We start from the raw sequence: 21,232 nt of genomic DNA, 5'->3' as shown, positions 1-21,232 counted from the left end.
AATGTGGAATGGAATGGAATTTAGTATGAAAGGAAATCTGGAATGGAATGTGGAATGGAATGTGAAATGAAATGTGGAATGGAGTGTGGAAAGGAATGTGGAGTGGAACGGAATGGAATATGTAATGGAATGTGGAATGGAGTGTGGAATGGAACGTGGAATGCAACGGAATGGAATGTGGAATGGAATGGACTGGAATGTGGAATGGAATGTGGTATGGAATGTGGAATGGAATGTGGCAAGGATTGGAAAGTGGAAAGTAATGGAATGGAATGTGGAATTGAATGGAATAGAATGTGCAATGTAATGTGGAATGGAAAGGAATGGAATGTTTAATGGTTTGTGGAATGGAATGGAATGGAAAGTGGATTGGAACGTCAAATGGAACGTGGAATGGAACGCCGAATGGAATGGAATGGAATGTGGAATGGAATGGAATGGAATGTGGAATGGGATGTGGAAAGGCAAGTGCAAAGGAATGGAATGTAAGGTGGAATGAAAGGAGGAGTGGTATTGGATGGAACTTGGAATAGGATGTAGAATGTAAATTGGAATGGAATGTGGAATGGAATAGAATGTAATGTGGAATGGAATGGAAAGGAATGTGTATTGGAATGTGGAATAGAATGTGGCATGGAATGGACAGGCATGTGGAATGAAAAGTGGAATGAAATGTGGAATGGAATGTGGAGTGGAACGGAATGGATTGTGTAATGGATGGTGGAGTGGAGTGGGGAATGGAATGTGGAATGGAACCCAAAGGAATGTGGAATGGAATCTGCAATGGAATGTGGAATGCAAAGGAAAATGGAATGGAATGGAATATGGAGTGGAACGTGGAATGGAATATGGCAAGGATTGGAATGTGGAAATTAATGGAATGGAATGTGGAATACAATGGAATGGTATGTTCAATGGAATTTGAAATGGAATGGAATGTGGAATGGTTTGTGGAATGGAATGGAATGGAAAGTGGATTGCAACATAGAATGCAACGTGGAATGGAACGTGGAATGGAAGGTCGAATGGAATGGAATGGAATGTGGAATAGAATGGAAAGATTGTGGAATGGAATGTGGAATTGAACGGAATGCAATGTGGAATGGAACGTGAAAAGCAATGTGGAATGCAATCTGGAATGGAATGTGCAGTGTAATGGAATGGAATGTGGAATAGAATGCAATGGAATGTGGAATGAAGTGTGGAATGCAATGGAATGAAATGTGGAATGGAATGGAATGGAATGGAATGAAATGGAATGTGGAATGGAATGCAAAGGAATGTGGAATGGAATGGAATGGAACAAGAATGGAATGTGGAATGGAATGGAATGGAATGTGGAATGGAACGTGGAATGGAACGTGGAAAGGAATGGAATGGAATGTTGAATGGAACGAGAAATGGAATGTGGATTGGAATGGATTGGAATGTGGGATGGAGTGTGGAATGTAATGAAATGTATCATGGAATGGAATGTGTAATGGAACGTGAAATGGAACGTGGAAAGGAATGGAATGGAAAGTGCAATGGAATGCGGAATGGAATGGAATGGAATCTCGAATGAAAAGGAAAGGTTGTGGAATGGAAGGTGGAATGGAATGGAATGGAATATGGCAAGAAATTCAATGGAATGTGGAATGGAAGGGAATGATATAGAATGTGGAATGGAATGGAATGGAATCTAAAGGAAAGTGGAATGGAATGGAATTGAATGTGGAATGGAAAGGAAAGTGGAATGGAATGGAATATGGAATGGAATGGAATGGTATGTGGAAGGGAAAGGGATGGAATGAGGAATTGATTGTCGAAAGGAGTGGAATGGAATGTAATGGAATGTGAAATGGAATGTGGAATGGAATGTGAAATGGAATGGATAGGAATGTGGAAAGGAATGGGGAATGGAATGTGGAATGGAAAGGATTTGAATGTGGAACGGAAGGTAATGAAATGGAATGTGGAATGGAAAGGAATGGAATGGAAATGAAAGTGGAATGGAATGGAATTTAATGTGGAATGGAATGGATATTGGAATGGAAAGGAATGTGGAATGGAATGGAATGGAGTATGGAATGGAATGGGATGGAATGAGGAAATGATTGTGGAAAGGAGTGGAATGGAATGTGGAATGGAATGTGGAATGGAATGTGGAATGGAATGGATAGGAATGTTGAATGGAATGGGGAATGGAATGTGGAATGGAATGGAATGAAACGTGGAAGGAAATGTGGAATGGAAAGTGGAATGGAACGTGGGATGGAAAGTGGAATGGAATGAAAGGGAACGCGAAATGGGAAGTGGAATGGAATGTGGAATGGAACGTGGAATGGAATGTTGAATGGAATGGAATGGAACGTGGAATGGAATATGGAATGGAACGTGGAATGGAAAGTGGAATGGAATGTCGATTGGAACCTGCAATGGAATGTGGAATGTAATGTGGATTGGAGAGGAATGGAATGTGGAATGGAATGGAATGGAATGTGGAATGGAATGGAATGGAATGTGGAATGGAATGGAATGGAATGTGGAATGATATGTGGAATGGAATTGAATGGAATGTGGAATAGATTCTGTAATGGAATGGAACGGAATACGCAATGGAATGGAATGGTATGGAATGTGCAATGGAATGGAATGTAATCTGGAATGGAATGTGGAATGGAAAGGAATGGAACGTTAAATGGAATCAGGAATGGAACTTGGAATGGAATGTGGAAGGCAATGGAATGGAATCTGGAATGGAAAGGAATCTATGTGGAATGGAATGTGGAATGAAATTCAATGGAATGTGGAATGGAAAGAAATGGAACGTGGAATGGAAGGGAATGGAATGGAATGTGGAATGGAATGGAATGGAATGGAATGTGAAATGGAATGTGGAATGGAATGGAATGGAATGTGGAAAGGAACGTGGAAAGGTATGGAGTGGAATGTGGAATGGAATGTGGAATGGAATGGAATGGAATGTGGAATTAAATGGAATGGAAAATGAAATGGAATGTGGAATGCAATGTGAAATGGAATGTGGAATGGAATGGAATGGGATGTGGAATGGAATGTGGAAAGGAACGTGGAAAGGAATGGAGTAGAATGTGGAATGGAAGGTGGAATAGAATGGAATACAACGTGGAAAGGATCGTGGAATGGAACGTGGAATGCAACGTGGAATAGAACGTGGAACGGAATGGAATGGAAAGTGGAATGGAACGTGGAATGGAATGTGGAATGGAACGTGGAATGTAATGTGTAATGGAATGGAATGGAATGTGGAATGGAATGTGGAATGGAATGGAATGGAACACGGAATGGGACGTGGAAAGGAATGGAATGGAAGGTGGAATGGAAAGGAATGAAACGTGGAATGGAATATGGAATGGAACGTGGAGAGCAATGTGGAAAGGAAAGTGGAATTGAAAGGAATGTAATGTGGAATGGAATGGAATGGAATGTGGAATGTAATTTGGAATGGAACGTGGAATGGAACATGGAATGGAACGTGGAATGAAACATGCAATGGAACGTGGAATAGAAAGTGGAATGGAATGTGGAATGGAATTCTATGGAATGTGGAATGGAATGTGGGATGGAATGGAAAGGAGTGTGGAATGGAATGTGGAATTGAATGGAATTGAATGTGGAATGGACTCTGGAAGGGAATGTGCAATGGAAGGGAATGGAATGTGGAATGGACTGTGGAATGGAAAGTGGAATGGAACGTGGAACGAAACGTTGAGTGGAATGTGGAATGGAATGCAATGTAATGTGGAAGGGAATGAAGAATGGAATGTGCAATGTAGTGGAATGGAATGTGAAATGGAATGATCAATGAAATGTGAAATGAAACTTGGAAAGCAATGTGGAATGGAATGAAATGTAACCTGGAATGTAACTCAATGGAATTTTATGGAACGTTGATTGGAACGTGGAATGGAATGTGGAATGGGATGGAATAGAATATGGAATGGAATGTGAAATGGAATGGAATGGCACGTGGAATCGGATGGAATGGAATGTGGAATGGAATGTGGAAAGGAATGGAATGGAATGTGCAAAGAATGTGGAACGGAAAGTGGAATGGAAAGTGGAATGGAATGGAATGGAATGTGGAATGGAATGTGGAACGGAATGTGGAATGGAATGGAATGGAAAGTGGAACGGAATGTTGAATAGAATGTGAACAGAACATGGAATGGAATGGAATGGAATGTGGAATGGAAAGTGGAACGGAATGTGGAATGGAATGTGGAATATAATGGAATGGAATGTGGAACGGAATGGATTGGAATGTAGAAAGGAATGTGGAAAGGAATGCTTTGGAATGTGGAATGGAATGCAATGGAATGTGGAATGGAATGTGGAATAGAATGTGGAAAGTGACAGAATGGAATGTGGAATGGAATGTGGAATGGAGTGTGGAATGGAATGTGGAATGGAACGGAATGGAATGTGGAATGGAACGGAATTGAATGTGGAATGGAATGTGCAAAGGAGAGTGGAATGAAATGTGGAATTGATCGGAATGGAATGTGGAACGGAATGTGGAAAGGCATGTGGAATGGAATGGAAACAATTGTGGAATGGAATGGAAAGGAATTGTACCGCATATGGAATAGAATGGAATGGAACGTGGAATGGAACATGGAAAGGAATGTGGAATGTAACGTGGAATGGAACGTGGAATGGAAGGTGGAATGGAAAGTAATAGAACGTGGAAAGGAATGTGGGATGTTAAGGAATGGAATGTGGAATGGAATGTTGAATGGATCTTGGAATAGAATGTGGAATGATATGTGGAATGGAATGTGAAATGTAATTGAATGGATTGTGGAATGGAATGAAATGGAATGTGGAATAGAATGGAAAGGAATTGAATGGAATGCGGAATGGAATGTAATCGAATGTGGAATGCAATGTAATGTAATGGAATGTGAAATTAAATGGAATAGATTGTGGAATGGAATGGTATGGAAAGTGAAATGGAATGTGGAATGGAACGGGAAATGGAATGTGGAATGGAATGTTTAACGGAAAGTGGGATGGAATGAAATTTAACGTGGAATGCAATGGAATGAAACGTGGAATGGAACGTGGAATGGAAAGTGGAATTGAATGTGGAATGGAATGTAATGGAAAGTGGAATGGAATGTGGAATTGAATGGAATTTAATGTGTAAAGGAAGGAGGATTGGAATGTAATGGAATGTGGTTTGGAAATTTGAATGGAATGTGGAATGGGTTTTGGAATGAAATGTGGAATGGAATGTGTAACGGAACGGAATGGAATGTGGAATGGAATGTGTAATGGAATAGAATGGAAAGTGGAATGGAATGTGGAATGCAATGGAATGGAATGTGGAATTGAATGTGCAATGGAATATGGAATGGAATGGAATGCAGTGTGGAATGGAATGTGGAGTTGAATGGAATGGAATGTTGAATGGAATGCAATGAAATGTGGAATGGAATGTGTAATGGAAAGGAATGAAATCTGGAATGGAATGTGGAATGGAATATGGAATGTAAAGGAATGTAATGTGGAATGTAATGTGGAATGGAAAGTGAAATGGAATGGAATGGAATGTGGAATGGAACGTGGAATGCAATGGAATGGAACGTGGAGTGGAACATGGAATGGAACGTGGGAGGGAATGTGGAATGGAATGAAATGTGGAATGGAATGGATTGGAACGTGGAATGAAATGTGAAATGGATTGGAGTGGCATGTTGAATGGAATTGAAAGGAATATGGAATGGAATGTGGAATGGAATGTGGAATGGAATGTGGAATGGAATGTGGAAGTGAACATGGCATGGAATGCAATGTGTAATGGAATGTGGAATAGAATTTTAAATGGAATGGAATGTAATGTGGAATGGAATGTGGAATGGAATGTGGAATGCAAGGGAATGGAATGTGGAATGGAATGGATTGGAATGTAGAAAGGAATGTGTAATGGAATGCAATGGAATGTGGAATGTTACGGAATGGAATGTGGAATGGAATGTGGAATGGAAAGGAAAGGAATGTGGAATGGAATGTGGAATAGAATGTGGAATGGAACGGAATGGAATGTGGAATGGAATGTGGAACGGAGAGTGGAATGGAATGTGGAATGGAACGGAAAGGATTGTGGAACGGAATGTGGAATGGAATGAGGAATGGAATGGAATGGATGGTGGAATGGAATGGAATGGAATGGAAAGGAACGTGTAATGGAACGTGGAAAGGAATGTGGAATGAAACGTGGAATGGAACGTGGAATGGAAGGTGGAACGGAATGGAATGTAATGGAACATGGAATGGAATATGGAATGGAATGGAATGGAACTTGTAATGGAATGTGGGATGGAATGGAATGGAATGTGAAATGGAATTAGGAATGTATCATGGAATAGAATGTGGAATGGAATATGGAATGGAATGTGGAATGTAATTGAATGGAATGTGGAATGGAATGGAATGTGGAATACAATGGATTGGAATGGAATGTGTAATAGAATGGAATGGAATGTGGAATGCAATGCAATTGAATGGAATTTGATATTGAATGAAATGTAATGTGGAATGGAATGGAATGGAATGTGGAATGGAATGGAATGGAATGTGGAATGGAATGTGGAATGGATTGGAATGGAAAGTGGAATGGAAAGAGGAATGGAACGTGCAATGGAATGTGGAATGGAATGGAATGAAATGTGGATTGGAATGTGGAATGGAATGGAATGGAATGTAGAACGGAATGTGGAAAGGAATAGAATGGAATTTGGAAGGTAATGGAATGTAATGGAATGTGGAATGGAATGTAATGGAATGTGGAATGGAATGAGGAATGGAAAGGAATGGAATGAGGTATGGAATGCAATGGAATGTGGAATGGAATGTAATGTGGAATGGAATGGAATGGAATGTGGAATGGAATGGAATGCGGAATGGTATGGAATGGAATGGAATTGAATAGAATATGGAATGGAATGGATTGGAATGTGGAATGGAACGTGGAATGGAAAGTGGAATGGAACGTGGAAGAGAACGTGGAATGAAATGTGGAATGGAATAGAATTGAATGTGGAATGGAATGGAATGTGGAGTGGAATGGAATGGAATGGAATCTGGAATGGAATGCAAAGGAGTGGAATGTGGAATGGAATGGAATTGAATGTGGAATGGAATGTTGAATGGAATGTGCAATGGAATGTTGAATGTAATGGAGTGGAACGTGGAATGGAATGTGGAATGGAATGGAGTGGATTGTGGAATGGAATGGAGTGGAATGTGGTTTGGAATGGAATGGAATGTGGAAAGGAATGTGGAATGAAATGTAAAGGAACGTGGAATGGAACGTGTAATGGAATGGAATAGAACGTGGAATGGAATGTGGAATTTAAGGTGGAAAGGAATGGAATGGAATGTGGAATGGAATCTGTAATGGAATGGAATGGAACGTGGAATGGAACGTGGAAAGCAACGTGGAAAGAAACGTGGAATTGAAGATGGAATGGAACGTGGAGTGGAATGGAAAGCAATGTGGAGTGGAAAGGAAGGTGGAATGGAGTGTAATGTAATGCGGAATGGATTGGAATGGAATGGAATGAAAGGGAATGTGGAATGAAATGTGGAATGGAACGTGAAATGGAATGGAATGGATTGTGGAATGCAATGTTTAATGGAATGGAATGTGGAATGGAGTGGAATGGAATGTGGAATGGAATGTGGAATGGCCTGTGGAATGGAATGTGAAATGAAATGGAATGGAATGGAATGGAATGTGGAATGGAATGGAATGGAATGTGGAATGGAATGGAATGGAATGGACTGTGGAATGGAATGGAATGGAATGTGGAATGGAATGGAATGAAATGCGATATGGAATGGATTGGAAGGTGGAATGGAATGGAATGAAGTGGAAAGTGGAATGGAATGGAATAGAAAGTGCAATGGGATGGAATGGAATGTGGAATGGAATGTAAAATGGAAAGTGGAATGGAGTGTAGAATGGAATGTGGAATGGAATGGAATGGAACATGAAATAGAATGGAAAGGAATGTGGAATGCGATGTTTAATGGAATTGAATGGAATGTGGAATGGAGTAGAATGGAATGTGGAATGGAATGTGGAATGGAATGTGAAATGGAATGGAATGGAATGGAATGGAATGGAATGTTGAATGGAATCGAATGGAATGTGATATGAAATGGAATGGAAGGTGGAATTGAATGGAATTAAGTGGAAAGTGGAATGGAATGGAATGGAAAGTGCAATGGAATGGAATAGAATGTGGAATGAAATGTAAAATAGAAAGTGGAATTTAATGTAGAATGGAATGTGGAATGGAATGGAATGGAACGTGAAAAGGAATGGAATGGAATGTGGAATGCCGTGTGAAATGGGATGGAATGGAGTGGAATATAATGTGGAATGGAATGGAATGGAATGTGGAATGGAATGTGGAATGGAATGGAATGAAATGGAATGTGGAATGGAATGGAATGGAAAGTGGAAGGGAAAGAATAGAAGCTGGATTGAATAGAAGCAGGGGCAGTGGCAGGGGTACAGCTGTGGGTGTGGCAGTGAGTGGACACCGGGCCAGGAGTCACCCATCATCCCACCTTTGGCGGGAGGGAGGGAGGGAGGCCGCCCCATTGCTGGTAGCCCCCGCAGACACCGCGTTTCTCACGGAGGCCCTGAGCCAGGGCGCGAACCCAGATGCCGTGTTCCCTGGGGCGCAGCATAGACAGCCCGGCCGGGAGCTGCGAGGTCAGAACCCCAGGCCTCAAATCACACGGGAGCGGGAAGCGGCAGTGGAGAAGATGAGACAGGAAAGGTCTGGATGGGGAAGGATCGCAGGCTCCCCGGGCTCCCGACCCCCTGCGACCCACGCTCCCTGAGGGCAGCTGCGGCTCCACATCTTTCTCCTGCTGGAGGTTAAAGGAGTAGCTTCGTCCTTTGGAAAAATGCCACCAGCCTCCATCCTCGAACCTTCCTGGCTTCTTCCAGCGTCATGAGCCCAGCAGGAAATAGAAAAGCGGAGTCTGTGTTTATTTACACGGTAATAAATGTATAAATCGAATGATGTCATTGTTTCCCAGGCAAAGGTAAAGAGAAAATAGTCAGACGGGACCTCCAGAGCCGGGAAAGCAAAGCCTGGTCCTGGGTGGGAGGCATCGGTGGGAAGGCCCTTTCCTCGTGGGCTGTGCGCGTCCAAGGCCCACTGAGTTCTAGAATTTGGGTGATTTAAGGGGAACTCTCGGGGGCGGCAGCAGAGTGTCTGGGACATCGACCGAGGCCTTGTGCTGTATTTCTGTCATGGTGGAGCCGCGTCACTGTACTGGGAAAATCTGCATAGGAGACAAAGGTCCGTGAAGAGGGGGGCCTGGGAGGGCACAGGGAGGCTCCTGAGTGTGCATTGCCAGCTCCGGCCCGGGGCTCCCTCGGGTCAGACGGTGAATATGCTGGGCAGTGAACACCCCAGGCCTTCATGCTGGACTTGGGTGCACCTGTGCATGTACGGAGCACCTGCTTGTGTGCAGAACACTTGTGTGCACCTGTGTGTGTGTGGAGAACCTGTGAGCACCTGCTTGTGTGCAGAGCACCTGTGTGCACCTGTGTGTGTGTGGAGCACCCGTGAGCACCTGCTTGTGTGCAGAGCACTTGTGTGCAACTGTGTGTGTGGAGCACCTGCTTGTGTGCAGAGCACCTGTGTGCACCTGTGTGTGTGTGTGGAGCACCTGTGAGCACCTGCTTGTGTGCAGAGCACCTGTGTGCACCTGTGTGTGTGTGTGTGGAGCACCTGTGAGCACCTGCGTGTGTTCAGAGCACCTGTGTGCAACTGTGTGTGTGTGTAGAGCACCTGTAAGCACCTGTGTGTGTTCAGAGCACCTGTGTGCACCTGTGTGTGTGTGTAGCACCTGTAAGCACCTGCGTGTGTGCGGAGCACCTGTGTGCACCTGTGTGTGTGTGGAGCACCTGTGAGCACCTGCTTGTGTGCAGAGCACCTGTGTGCAACTGTGTGTGTGCGTGTGTGGAGCACCTGTAAGCACCTATGTGTGTGCAGAGCACCTGTGTGCACCTGTGTGTGTGTGGAGCACCTGTAAGCACGTGCATGTGTGCAGAGCACCTGTGAGCACCTGCATGTGTGCAGAGCACCTGTGAGCACCTGCATGTGTGTGGCGCACCCGCATGTGTGTGGAGCGCCTGTGAGCATATGTGTGCCTGTGTGGAGTACCTGCATGTGTGTGGTGTGCAGAGAGCCAGAGCACAGGGCAGGGAACCACTCTGGTTTTGTTTCAAAGCCTGTGTATTTTACAGACCATAAAAATGCTGTTATTTATAATGTGGAGTAGACAGTTGTGATACATATTTTACTGTGTTTCAAGGTGATGACCTCTTGCTGTCTTAACACCTCTAGAAGGGGCCAAATTTAGCTCATTGCTTCTTTTTTCTGGTCCACAAGCTAAGCTTTTTTTGGGAGGGGTTGTTTTTCCCCATTTTTCAGTGGTTGAAAAAGAATGATACTTTGTGGCAGGTGAAAATTAGGTGAAATTCAGACCTCAGCGTCGTGATGAAAGTCTATGGGATGCAGCCTTGCTCTGGGGTTTGTGTGTGGTGGGTGGGTCTTTCACGCCATAGCAATTGTGGCTGCCCAAGAGGCACCGTCCCCACTGCATGGCTGTGTGGCCACCACACCCCACCTGAGCCCTGCAGTGGTGATCCAAGGGCATCAGCACATGGGAGCTACCAGTCACACACTGAGGTTTCATTGTTTGTACGGCGTCCTGTGCTGTCCCATCACTTTGGCTTGGCACCTGCCCTCACACACTGGCAGGGAGCCCCCAGGACACCTGCGGCATCACCTCTGAGGATGTGGCTTTTCCCTAGTAAGGGCAACTATTGAACCTGTCCTCTGACCATCTCCCGGGGGTCCTTCCAAGTCACATGGGAAATGGGCCCAATACTTGATGGAGGATGCAGCCCAGAGTCACCCTGTGCCCTCGGCTGTCAGGTGGCGTGGCACGGCCTTTCCAACAACAAACATCCTTAGGTAACAAACAGGTTGAGAATCATATCAGGAAAGAAGAAGAGGCGCCGTGGTGGTACCGTGTTGTAAACAGAGTGTGCAAATAGGAATTCTTCAGCCTTGGATTAAAGAAGAAGCACACAAACCTCTCAGGAGGAAATGATGACAAACCTAGAAGGGGCAGAGGGCAGGGACGGGAGCAGCCCTAGGGGAACCAGCTGAGCCGGCCATGGGCCTAGGAGGATGCCAGCTCTGCATCCCCCGAGGGTGCGGGTCCAGGAAACAACCCCTTGATCCTGAGGGGCCGGACAGGGTGTGAGCAGCATGGAGCCCCTGGAAAGGCAGGGTCCTGCCTGGGGCCACAGACACCAGGGGTATAGGGCCTTGCACCTCGGAGACTGCTGTGGGCCCCCAAGCAAGAGTGTGAAAACCTACCAGAGGCCTGCAGGAGCCAGTACCAACCAGCATCTACCACCAGCCAGAAAGACACCGGAGCCCAGGGTTCAAGAAAGGCAGCCCTGAAAGAGAAGGTCAGCCATCAGAGCAGCAAAGATCCCAGGAGGAAAAATGTCACAGCTGACAAAGGGCCTTTCAGGGGACATGGGCCTGATACCAAGGTTGAAGGGGAAGATGTTTTACTTAAAACAAAATAAACAGTGGGATATCGGGAAAATGAAGGAACCCCATCACTGCTGTGGAAGCATGATTACTATCACACTGGATCCTCAGTTAGTGAGAAAATGGAGCCGAGAATCTCTCCCAAAATGTCACACCAGTTTACAGACAGAGGGGACGTACAACAAAAAATCAGAATTGTAAAGAGGAAAACTTCAGGGTAGACAGAGGCGATCCCTGGAGAAAGGCAGGCTTGGTGTTCATAACAGAATACCTGAAAGTCCCAGACGATCTATTTACAAATCATTTTTTATTTTTTATTTTTCCATTCACACTTGGTTTTTGTGTTTTTTAATGATTTAAAATCGTTTTCTTTCCTCCTGCATGGTCTCAGAGCCTGGTCTGGGCTTCCAGGACATAAATCTTGATGCTTTCCATGCTCTCGGTGGCTGAGTTCTGCCTCACAGAAGCTGCCCACTTGGCCACCGGGAGTCTCTTGTGGGACTCATGGTGCTGCTTGTCGCTGGCATCTGAGGCCTTGTCACGGCTCACTGCCGGCTTGGATTTGTGGCTTCTTCGGGACCGGAGGGGGTGGTTTCTTCTCTTCCTTCCTCTTCTCGGGGGTCTCCACCAGCTGCCAGCTGTTGGCCTTGAGGTGGTAGAGTTCATCGAACTTCATGCTGATGTCCTTGATGGACAGCTGTAGCAGGTCCCAGAACCCTGCCAGGTCCCGGGCTATGGGGCGTGGGTTGGCATCAGGGTTCAAGTGTTGCTCACAGAGGCCAAGGAACTGCTGGAATTTCTGGGATATTGGTAGCTGGGCACTACCCACAGCACTGAGGACTTTTCCTAAGACTTCAGAGAGGTTGTACTCTTTGGTCTCCTTGTCCATCTGGCAGCACCAGCCTTCCAGCTGCTCCATTTCTGCCTGCAGTAGCTTTAGGAACCAGTAGCCGTCTCGGTGGCAGGTCCGTGGCTGTGCCGGCTCTGCTGGGGAGCTGGAAGAAGTCTCGAGCTGGGGTCTGGTGGGTGCAGCGAGGACACCTCCAGGGCAGGGTCACTGTTGTCTCCATAGGAGAGGCTGTGCTTGATCTGGGCAATCTTGGGGGCCCGTGAAGGACCAGCATCGATGCTGATGGAGTTGGGGTGAAGGGTACAGTCTGGAAGGCTCCTCTCAGATGATTTATAGCTTGAGTAATTGGCATCCTGGGTATCTGAGTCCGTGTCCTGTTGGGAGGACATACTGTGAGAGGGGACGCTGCTTTGCCAGTCGTCCTCTACCTGAACCCCGATGGACTGGAATTTGGTAGTGAGACTGGGCTCCTCTTTTGGCACTGGCTGAATGCAGTCAACTTGTATTCCTATTGATGACAGTTTCCTTTTGGGGGTGGCCTCGGGGTGGGACTCAGAGCTGGTCAGCGTCCCTTATTCACTTTTCCGAGCTGCATGTTTTGGGGGTGGCTCTGGGGCCTCAGGGGCTGGGGCGACTCCACCCCGTGTCATGCTGGGCAGTCGGGTACCACTGTCCAGGCTGTCTGATGAGTTGCTCAGGCCCAACTGGCTAGTCACCTCGCTCTTGTGGTCCTGGCTGTCCAGGAAGGTATCCTGGGCAGACTCAGTACCACTCTGGACTGTGACTGAGATGAACGGCTTTGAAGTGGTGCATGGAGGGACCGGTGGCAGGGTCTTCTTATACGCCACTAGGCATGATGAACTCGGAAGGCTGTGACTATTGCTGAGGCTGCTGGTACTGGGTGGTGGGGAGAGGGACTGCAGGGAGACACTGTCCTCCTCCTGCGAGCAGCCTGCCTGGATGGCACGCAGGTAGCTGGGGCTGTGGGAGCGGAAGCAGCTGGGCAGTGGCAAATCAAGCATCTCCGCCGCTGTGGACTCCGCTTCGCTGCAGGCTGACTCGCAGGCCGCCTCATCCTGTTCACTCGGCTCTGCCTCCCGTACCTGCCGCTCATGGCCAAACAACTGGGGGATCAGGGAGGCCTGTCCAAAATCTGACTGATGCAGCTGGAGTCGTTGAGGCTGTCACTGATGGGCATGTAGTCCTCTTCCCAGCCCAGACACTTGGAGGGCAGCAGCATGTCCACTGAATCCAGGCGGTCCAGACTCCTGTGGGGGTTGCTCTGCTCTCCCAGTGACGGCTGCGTGGCTCTCAGATAGCTCTGGCGCCACGCTGCAGTCTTGGGTGAGGGCTCGGGGCTGCGGCCGGACTCGTCGCTGTCCTTGTCACCCATGGCCTTGATGTAGCTGCTGCTGCGCATGAGCCGGAACGGGCTGGGGCCGTCGGCTGCGGCATCCGTCTCGCATGGGGACAGCATCGTGGTGCTGCACTCGCCACCACCAGGCACCTGCGGGTAATGGTAGGCTAGACCCTGGTGGCAGGATTTGGGCTTGAGCACGCTCTTATCAAATGTGGCCGAGGTCTTCTGGCAGACCTCGTGGGCGTGGCTGAGGGTCAGAGTGAACCAGGAGCCCCGTTTGACGTAGTTGGTTTCAGTGCCCACCCCAAGGCTGGGGCAGGTGGCTGGGGGTGCAGGCGGGGGTGGTGGGACCGTTAGCTGGGTGGTGTTTTCTTGGTGGCTTTGAGCATGTGCCCACTGAGGGTGTTGTAGGCATGCATGAAGTAGAGTGGCTGGCTGCGTTCTGCCTGGCGGCCTAGTGTCATTAGCCCGGAGGCTGGGCCACTGCTGCGGAAGGTGCCGGCCTCGCCATCCAAGTTGTCATCGGCGCTCCACCAGCCTGAGATGTTGGAGCGGCTGCGCCCTTTGGGCTCCCCAACCTTGGCCCGCTCCTTGCTTTTGGCCCTCTGGCCCTTGCCAGTCCTCCATGTCACCCTTCTTGCTGCCATTGCCACCGACCTTGCCCACTGTGCCATCCAGTAAGGGTGGCTTGGTGAAGAAAAGCTGCTGGACTGAGTGGACCAGGTGGCGGATGCAGCCAGGGCTCTCGCCACGGGCCTTGGTCTCACCATGGGGGAATTGGAGGGTGCTGAAGCCACTACAGTGGATGGGCAGCTGCTTCTCAAACTGGACCAGGAGGTTGGTGGGCAGCCGGTTGATCTTGGTGGCCTGGGCATGGCTGGGGAAGGGGCTCTCCTCTGGCACCTCGAAGTGGGAGTTGTCGTGGATGTAGAGAAAGGTGCTGCTGGGCGGGGGCAGCTGGTTGTTGTGGGGAAAGAGGCCATCCCCCAGCAGGGTGTCCTGCCCAGGGAAGCGGGCCTTGCCAGCAAAGGTGTCCGTGGGCGACAGCAGGTAGGAGTTGTGGTCAGTCCCTGCAAACGGGCTCGTGGGGTGGGTCTAGGCTGTCCCTAGAGAGGTGGTGGGGGCGGCTGTCACCGAGACCTTTCATGACCCCAGGCCGAGGGCAGGAGCCGTCACCCTAGCAGGGCCCCCGGGTCGCCTCCCCCGGGAGGCAGCCACCCTGCGCCGGGCGCCTCTGCAGCCTCAAGCCCGCTCAGCAGCTCCACTGTGCCGCCGCCTCTGGGGTCCGCTCACAGGTCCCCGCACCTGGCCCTGGCCCACGGGCGCCCCATGTATCTCCTCCGGCCGGCGCGGCACACCTGAAAATCCTTTTGAATGTACAGTTGAGTAATGGCTAAAAGAAAATGACTTTTCCACACGCACAACACTTCTGACACCAATTGTGGGGTTTTCATCCAAGCAATTTCTCAGTTCTCTTGGACACAGACTTGGTGTCGAAAGTTTAACTTGATTCTGACACTAACTGCCCAGAGCCAGCACCGACCCAGCAGGCGAAGGGTCCAGTGCCACAGACTGCCTGCCTCAGACACCAGCGGCGGGGGATGCACCCCTGTTCGCAAATCAAATCGGGTCCTCTTGCCTGGCGCAGTAAGACAAACGTCCACGCTGAGGTTTTGCAGTGGAGAAAGGAGGATGTTTATTCGCAGGGCACCAAGCAAGGAGAATCGGGCAGCTCTTGCTAAGACCCGAGCTCCTCAGTGGCCTACAGGTAACGATTTTAAAGGTGGGAGGAAGAGATTGCTGGTAAAGTCACAAACCAATACTTGGAAGCTAACCATAGGTTTCACCTTAAAAAAAATAAAGAGATATCTTGAAGTGAGACCCATAGGTCATAAGTGGATTCAAAGATTCTCTGATTTGCAGGAGAAGCTGTATCCAAAACTCTAGGGTCAGCAGAAACCAGTGCCAAGTTCTAGACTGTGGGGGTCTCCTCCTTCAGGTTCCTTGGGAAGAAATTTAGAACCAAAGGCAGGTTGAGTTCACTCCCCGGTTCTGGTTATCGGGGGTCTGCGTGCCGGTGGATTTAGACCCGGGTGGTGAGGTTCTGGGCTTCTGGAGAACAGTTCAGGGATGTGGGGCAGGGTTATCTTTAGTTTCTAGAGGGAGCCGGATGTTGTTCTGAGCTATTGTTACCTCCTTGCCTACTTGGATGCTTGTTTGGTTTTCAAGACCAGCTTGGTGCCTGTAATTTTCCTTGAATGAACTCGAGATTCTCCTTTATTTCCATGTTTGGGGTGGCCTGGCAGGTCCCTAGGAGGGGTCCCACCTCCATCTCACCCTAACGTCTGTCTGACTCGCCTACAAAGTGGGGTCCCCATGACCTCCCCCTCAGGTCAGGTCATTTCCCAGGACGTCTCACAGAACCCCAGGAAACACTCACATTTCCTGATTTGTTACAGAGGGTGTAGATGAGCAGCCAGGAGGGGCATGTAGGGCCAGGTCCCAACTTTGCATTTTCGGCCACAGTGCTATGGGGCCGTCTTTATCCATCTCCACCATTTTAGAACATTATAATCATGGTTTTTTAGCCACAAGGGAAAAGTGGTTTCCAGAAGTTATTAGCGTCATTACACATTTCAGCAATAATTATTGCCATTAGATGTTTGTGAAGGTTTCGAATTGTCAGCTATATTACATAGGCCCTTTAAATGGAAGAAAACATTAGATTTTATCAGGCAATGTAGTTTTATTTTTTCTTATCATTTTTGTGTAATTTCAATAAGCACATAATGGCAGTATCTATCCCTGAAGACCTGAATGTTTCTGTAAATGGATTTAATTTTGAAGGCCTGAAATCATTCTTAAAACTTGTGGACATAGGTTCATATTTATAAAGAAAAATGCGGATATATGTGTGGTAGGGTTGTGAACCTTCTGCTGATTTCTGAGAACAGTATTTTAACTTGCCACCTTCATGGAAGACTAAGAAATTATTTCAAGTAGCCTTCTGAGGTGACTTTCTACCTGCAGTTATCAGCTGCGTCCCGGTGAAAATCGTATGAAACACGTAAATAGCTGTCATTGTGTAGGTTATATAAATGGATGAATGAAAACCATGAGGCCCGTCAGGAATGTAAACATCCTCCAATTTCCCTACTCCCTAGTGTATACACACTTTTGAACATCATCTGGGTTTCTGCTTTTGTAATAGGAATGGTGTATGATTTTGAATCCACATCCTTAAGTGAAATAATTCTTTTGTGGAAGGTATCCTGGTGTTTGTCCAATGTGTGTGTTTGATTTTGTGGACACACAGGACTGCTAGCCACAACGTCCTCTACACGGCAGCTCTTGAGCCTCATGGCCTCTGGATTTCTTGACTCTTGATATTTGAGGACCCCCAGAAATGTCTGACGCTGACCTGGGGGGTTGAATCTACTGATATTTATATTAGACATGAATACTGAGAATGTTTTTAAACATTTATTAATTTATTTTAAAATAACACTATAAACCCATTACAGAATGACATAAAACATATTTTCTTCAGAAAGATTCATTTTCCAAAACAAAGGAACAAAGAGTAAGGAGACTTACTTCTTTGTGCCAGTCTCTCCAACGCCTGGTTCACAGGTACAGATGTTCCACGTAGCTTCTGGAAAACTATTGTATATCTGTTAGAAAATGAGAGTGAAAAGGCAAACAATGTCTTAGAATTATTATAAAAATAGCTTTGACTTCACACATCCCCTGGAAGGGCCTTGGGGAACCTAAGGGCTTCCAGGGAACCATGCTTTGAGAAGGGCTACTGTAGAAACACCTGTGGTAAATTTGTGTCTTGCTGTCCCCATCACCATCTGTGATGGGCGGCCACCCCCCCAGCTTCTGGCCAGCAGCCTCCACAGCCATCTGTCTCCAGGAATTCCCTTGGCTGAAGAGCGTTGCCTAGCCTCGTTGGTGCTGCTTTCAGGTGAGCCCACGAGTGGTGGCTGGACAGTGAGGGGCACAGACGCCTGACCCCTCCCCCGGACTCCCGATGCCTCCAAAGGCCAGCCTGCACCAGGTACTCCTGTGAGTCAGCCAGGTCCTTTCCTGAGACCCTGGTGCAGCCCAGTGTCCCTCCCATCCCCTGACTGCAGGTGCGGACCCCTGACTGTTGCCCTGGGGCTGACTTCCGGGCAGTATCCTCTGCTGCCAGGGGTAGGTCCGCTGGAAGCCTCACTGATCCACCACAGACAAACTCAGGCCACGTCCACCCCACGTCCCGCTGGGCTCCAGCCCTGGAGCCCCATGCCCTGTGCTGTCTCATAGCTGCAAGCTGCCACTTCCTTTTCAGGTTCTGATTGCTGATTTCTCTTTCAAAAAATCAGAAGCCTGGATTTTGTCAGTGGTCTCTGGAAAACATCTTTGTTCAGCATAAACGAGTTTTACTCCCTCATGGTACAAGGTTATACAGGAAGAAATGCCATCTCCTCGTGGACAGACGCTCCCAGGAACCATCCCAGGGAAGACCCTGAGGGAAAAAGCAAAAGCCGGGGCGGGTGCCTTTGGAGACACCCAGGGGAGCACAAAGCCCCCGATTCGTTCATCTGCTGACGTGAAGGGGCACTTCCTAAAATGGCCTGGTCCTGGTTTTGTGCTGAGGGTCCCTGGCTGAGTTGCATTTTAGTTATTTTTTTCAACTTACTTTATACTCTGAGAGTGTCCAAATTATCAAAACTATATTTCTAAAGGACAGGAAAAGTATTTCTTGTGTAATTTAGGTTTTATGTTAAAAACCTGAAGACAGAAACAACCTCTCTGAAGTGAATTTGATAGTATTGTTACTATGAACGGTAACTGACATCACAGGGGAAATTTTTCTATTTATATTATAAAATATAAAATATGAACATGTCACAAACCTCAAAGACACTCTTATTTATATCAGATGACTCCTGAGGATTTTAAAGTGCCCAGCACTGAAGTTTTACGGGATAAATTGCCTTGGCTTTAAGGATCTCACACATTTAGAGAAATGCCGTAACTTTATCTCCAGGTCCATGGAAAAGCTAGAGAGGTGCAGAAAGGCATGGCAGACATCCCACTTACCTCTGTTTAAAAAGCCGCCCTTCTTAGGAATCAGCTGCTGATACCCTGAGGTGATTCTTTCACCCAAACTCCGCTTCAGCTCTTTTGTCCTCTTTCTTAATTATTGTGGGTTTTATTATTTTTAAAGTAACTTAACCAGTTCAGTATTTTAGCAGTGCTCTAAAATGTGATTATGACCATCTCCACAGTAATCTAACAGTGAAAATTAGATCCTTGTCCACAAATCCAGGGGAGAAAATTGAGTGCTAAGATTGCATTAAGCGGCCATGCAAGTCCTCTTAGTTGAACACAGGCTTGCATCAGAAGCTGGGCTAGGTCAGCAGGCTGTGCGGTGCGGAGAGGACCATGTTCCTGCTGCTGTGGAGCCATCCCCCAGTAAGACGACCTGGCAGGAGGATGATAGTTGGTTGTGACTCAACTTGGTTTGGATACAGACACAGGCAAAGTGGTGTGGTCACAGAAAAGGAATCCTTGAAATCACGTTTCTCTTTTGCAATCCTGAAGCTATCCTAGATGATTATTTTCTTGTTTTCTTCTGAATTTTTGGAGTAATTTTTATGTCAGATCTTATTTCCATGATAGACTTATTAACTGTAGCCCTTTAAAAATTTTTACTGTCTGCTCTAAGGCTTAACATATACATACTTAACCTATTCAAGTCTGAATGAACATAATCTTACACCAACCTGTTCTGAGGTAAACTTCCATTTTTCCTTCCTTTGTGCTGTTTTTGCCATACATTATATACCTATGTAGTTATTAACCACATGATACATCATTACCATCTTTGCTTCAGGCAGTCAATTACATTTTAAAGTAAATTAAAAAATTAAATATATATTTTATAATGACCCTTGCTTTTACCATTTCCAGAACTTTTTAGTCTTTTGTCTAGGTCGAGACTTTCCACTGATATCACACTCCTTTTGCCTGAATAACTTCCTTTAAAATGTCTTGTAGTGAAGGTCTACCTGCAATGAATTATTCAGCTTCTGACCTGGAAATGTCTTTACCTCACCTTGAAATAATATCTTGAAAGCTACTATCATGCTGGTGCACGATTCTGGGTTAACACAGTTTTTCTTTCAGCATTTAATGGGGTTGCTTTATTGTTTCCTGGTTGTACAGTCATGAGGATAACTCTGCTCTAATTCTTATCTTTTCCCTTGGTACACAGGCATCTCTTCCCCTTCTGGTTGTCTTCAAGATTTTCACTTTACCTTTGTTTTTCAGTAGTGTGGTTATGATGCATCTGCTTAAATATGATTTTGTGTTTTATTTACACTGGTTGGTTTTAGATGAGATATTTGAATCTGTACTTTGTTTCCTTTCATTGAAAATGGAAAATTCTTGGTCGTTGTCTATTCAAATACGTCCTCTTTCCTATTGTTTCTCTCATCTTCCTCTTGTTCACTAAGCATATATTGGAGTGTTTGATATTATCTGAGCTGTTGAACACTCTTCTCTTTTTTTCCACATTGTGTTTCACTTTACATAATTTAACTTGATTTATCTTCAGGTATACTGATTTTCCTCTGCTAGGTTCAACCAGCTTATAAGTCTGTCAACAGACTTCTTTATCTCTGATAATCAGGTTTTTTATTCCCAGCATTTTCCTTTGCCTGTTTTAGATTTCATCGCTGTGCTGAAATCCCCTCACCTTTTTTAAAAAATATTTTCACCTTTTCTTCTAGTTCCCTTAACACATGGACTCTAGCCATTTGAACATCCCAGCCAACAGATGAAACATCTGGGACTTCCCTGTGTCTGGTTCTGTTGACTGTTTTACCTCTTGACAATGGGTTATATTTTTCTCTCGTCTCTGTCTTGAACTTTTTGATTAGGTGACTGTGTGGATGTGTGCATGCATATACACATGGCTGTGTCTCTGCATGAGTGTGAGCACTCGTGGTGCATGTGTGAGAGCACACCTGTGGGTGTGCATGCATGTGTGAGTATCTGAGCATGGGAGTCAGCAGCACCCATCTTCTCGTGGGCCTCACTGAAGCCCTGCTCCTCTGAGCCTCTCCTTCACTCCAGAGTGTCTCCTGCTGCCTGTGGCTGTCCACCATGCTCCTGTCTTTGGAGTCAGTGTCTACCCCGACTGCCTGAGGGCCCTGCTCTGGGTCAGACCCCATATGTGATGGTGTGTGTGACTACAGCCTCCCCTTCACTGAGTTGGAAACACTCCCTGGGCCATCTTGGGGGTGCTGGGGGTAAGTGGCCCTTGACATGGAATTTCCTGAGGCTGGGCCTCTGGCTCCTCTGTCCCATGTTGGGCCTCGAGGCCACTTGGGG

The 21,232-nt window shown here is 46.7% G+C and overlaps 1 pseudogene; it reads right to left on the bottom strand.

The window, feature by feature from the left end:
* Positions 1-12,020: 12,020 nt before the first annotated feature.
* LOC129027085 (disks large-associated protein 4-like) lies at positions 12,021-14,990 on the bottom strand (annotated as a pseudogene).
* Positions 14,991-21,232: the final 6,242 nt, after the last annotated feature.

The sequence above is a fragment of the Pongo pygmaeus genome, chromosome 13, assembly GCF_028885625.2.
Source record: "Pongo pygmaeus isolate AG05252 chromosome 13, NHGRI_mPonPyg2-v2.0_pri, whole genome shotgun sequence".
In the NCBI taxonomy this organism is placed as follows: Eukaryota; Metazoa; Chordata; class Mammalia; order Primates; family Hominidae; genus Pongo; species Pongo pygmaeus.
The sequence above is the reverse complement of the archived record's forward strand: the minus strand, read 5'-3'. Positions and strand labels throughout refer to the sequence as shown.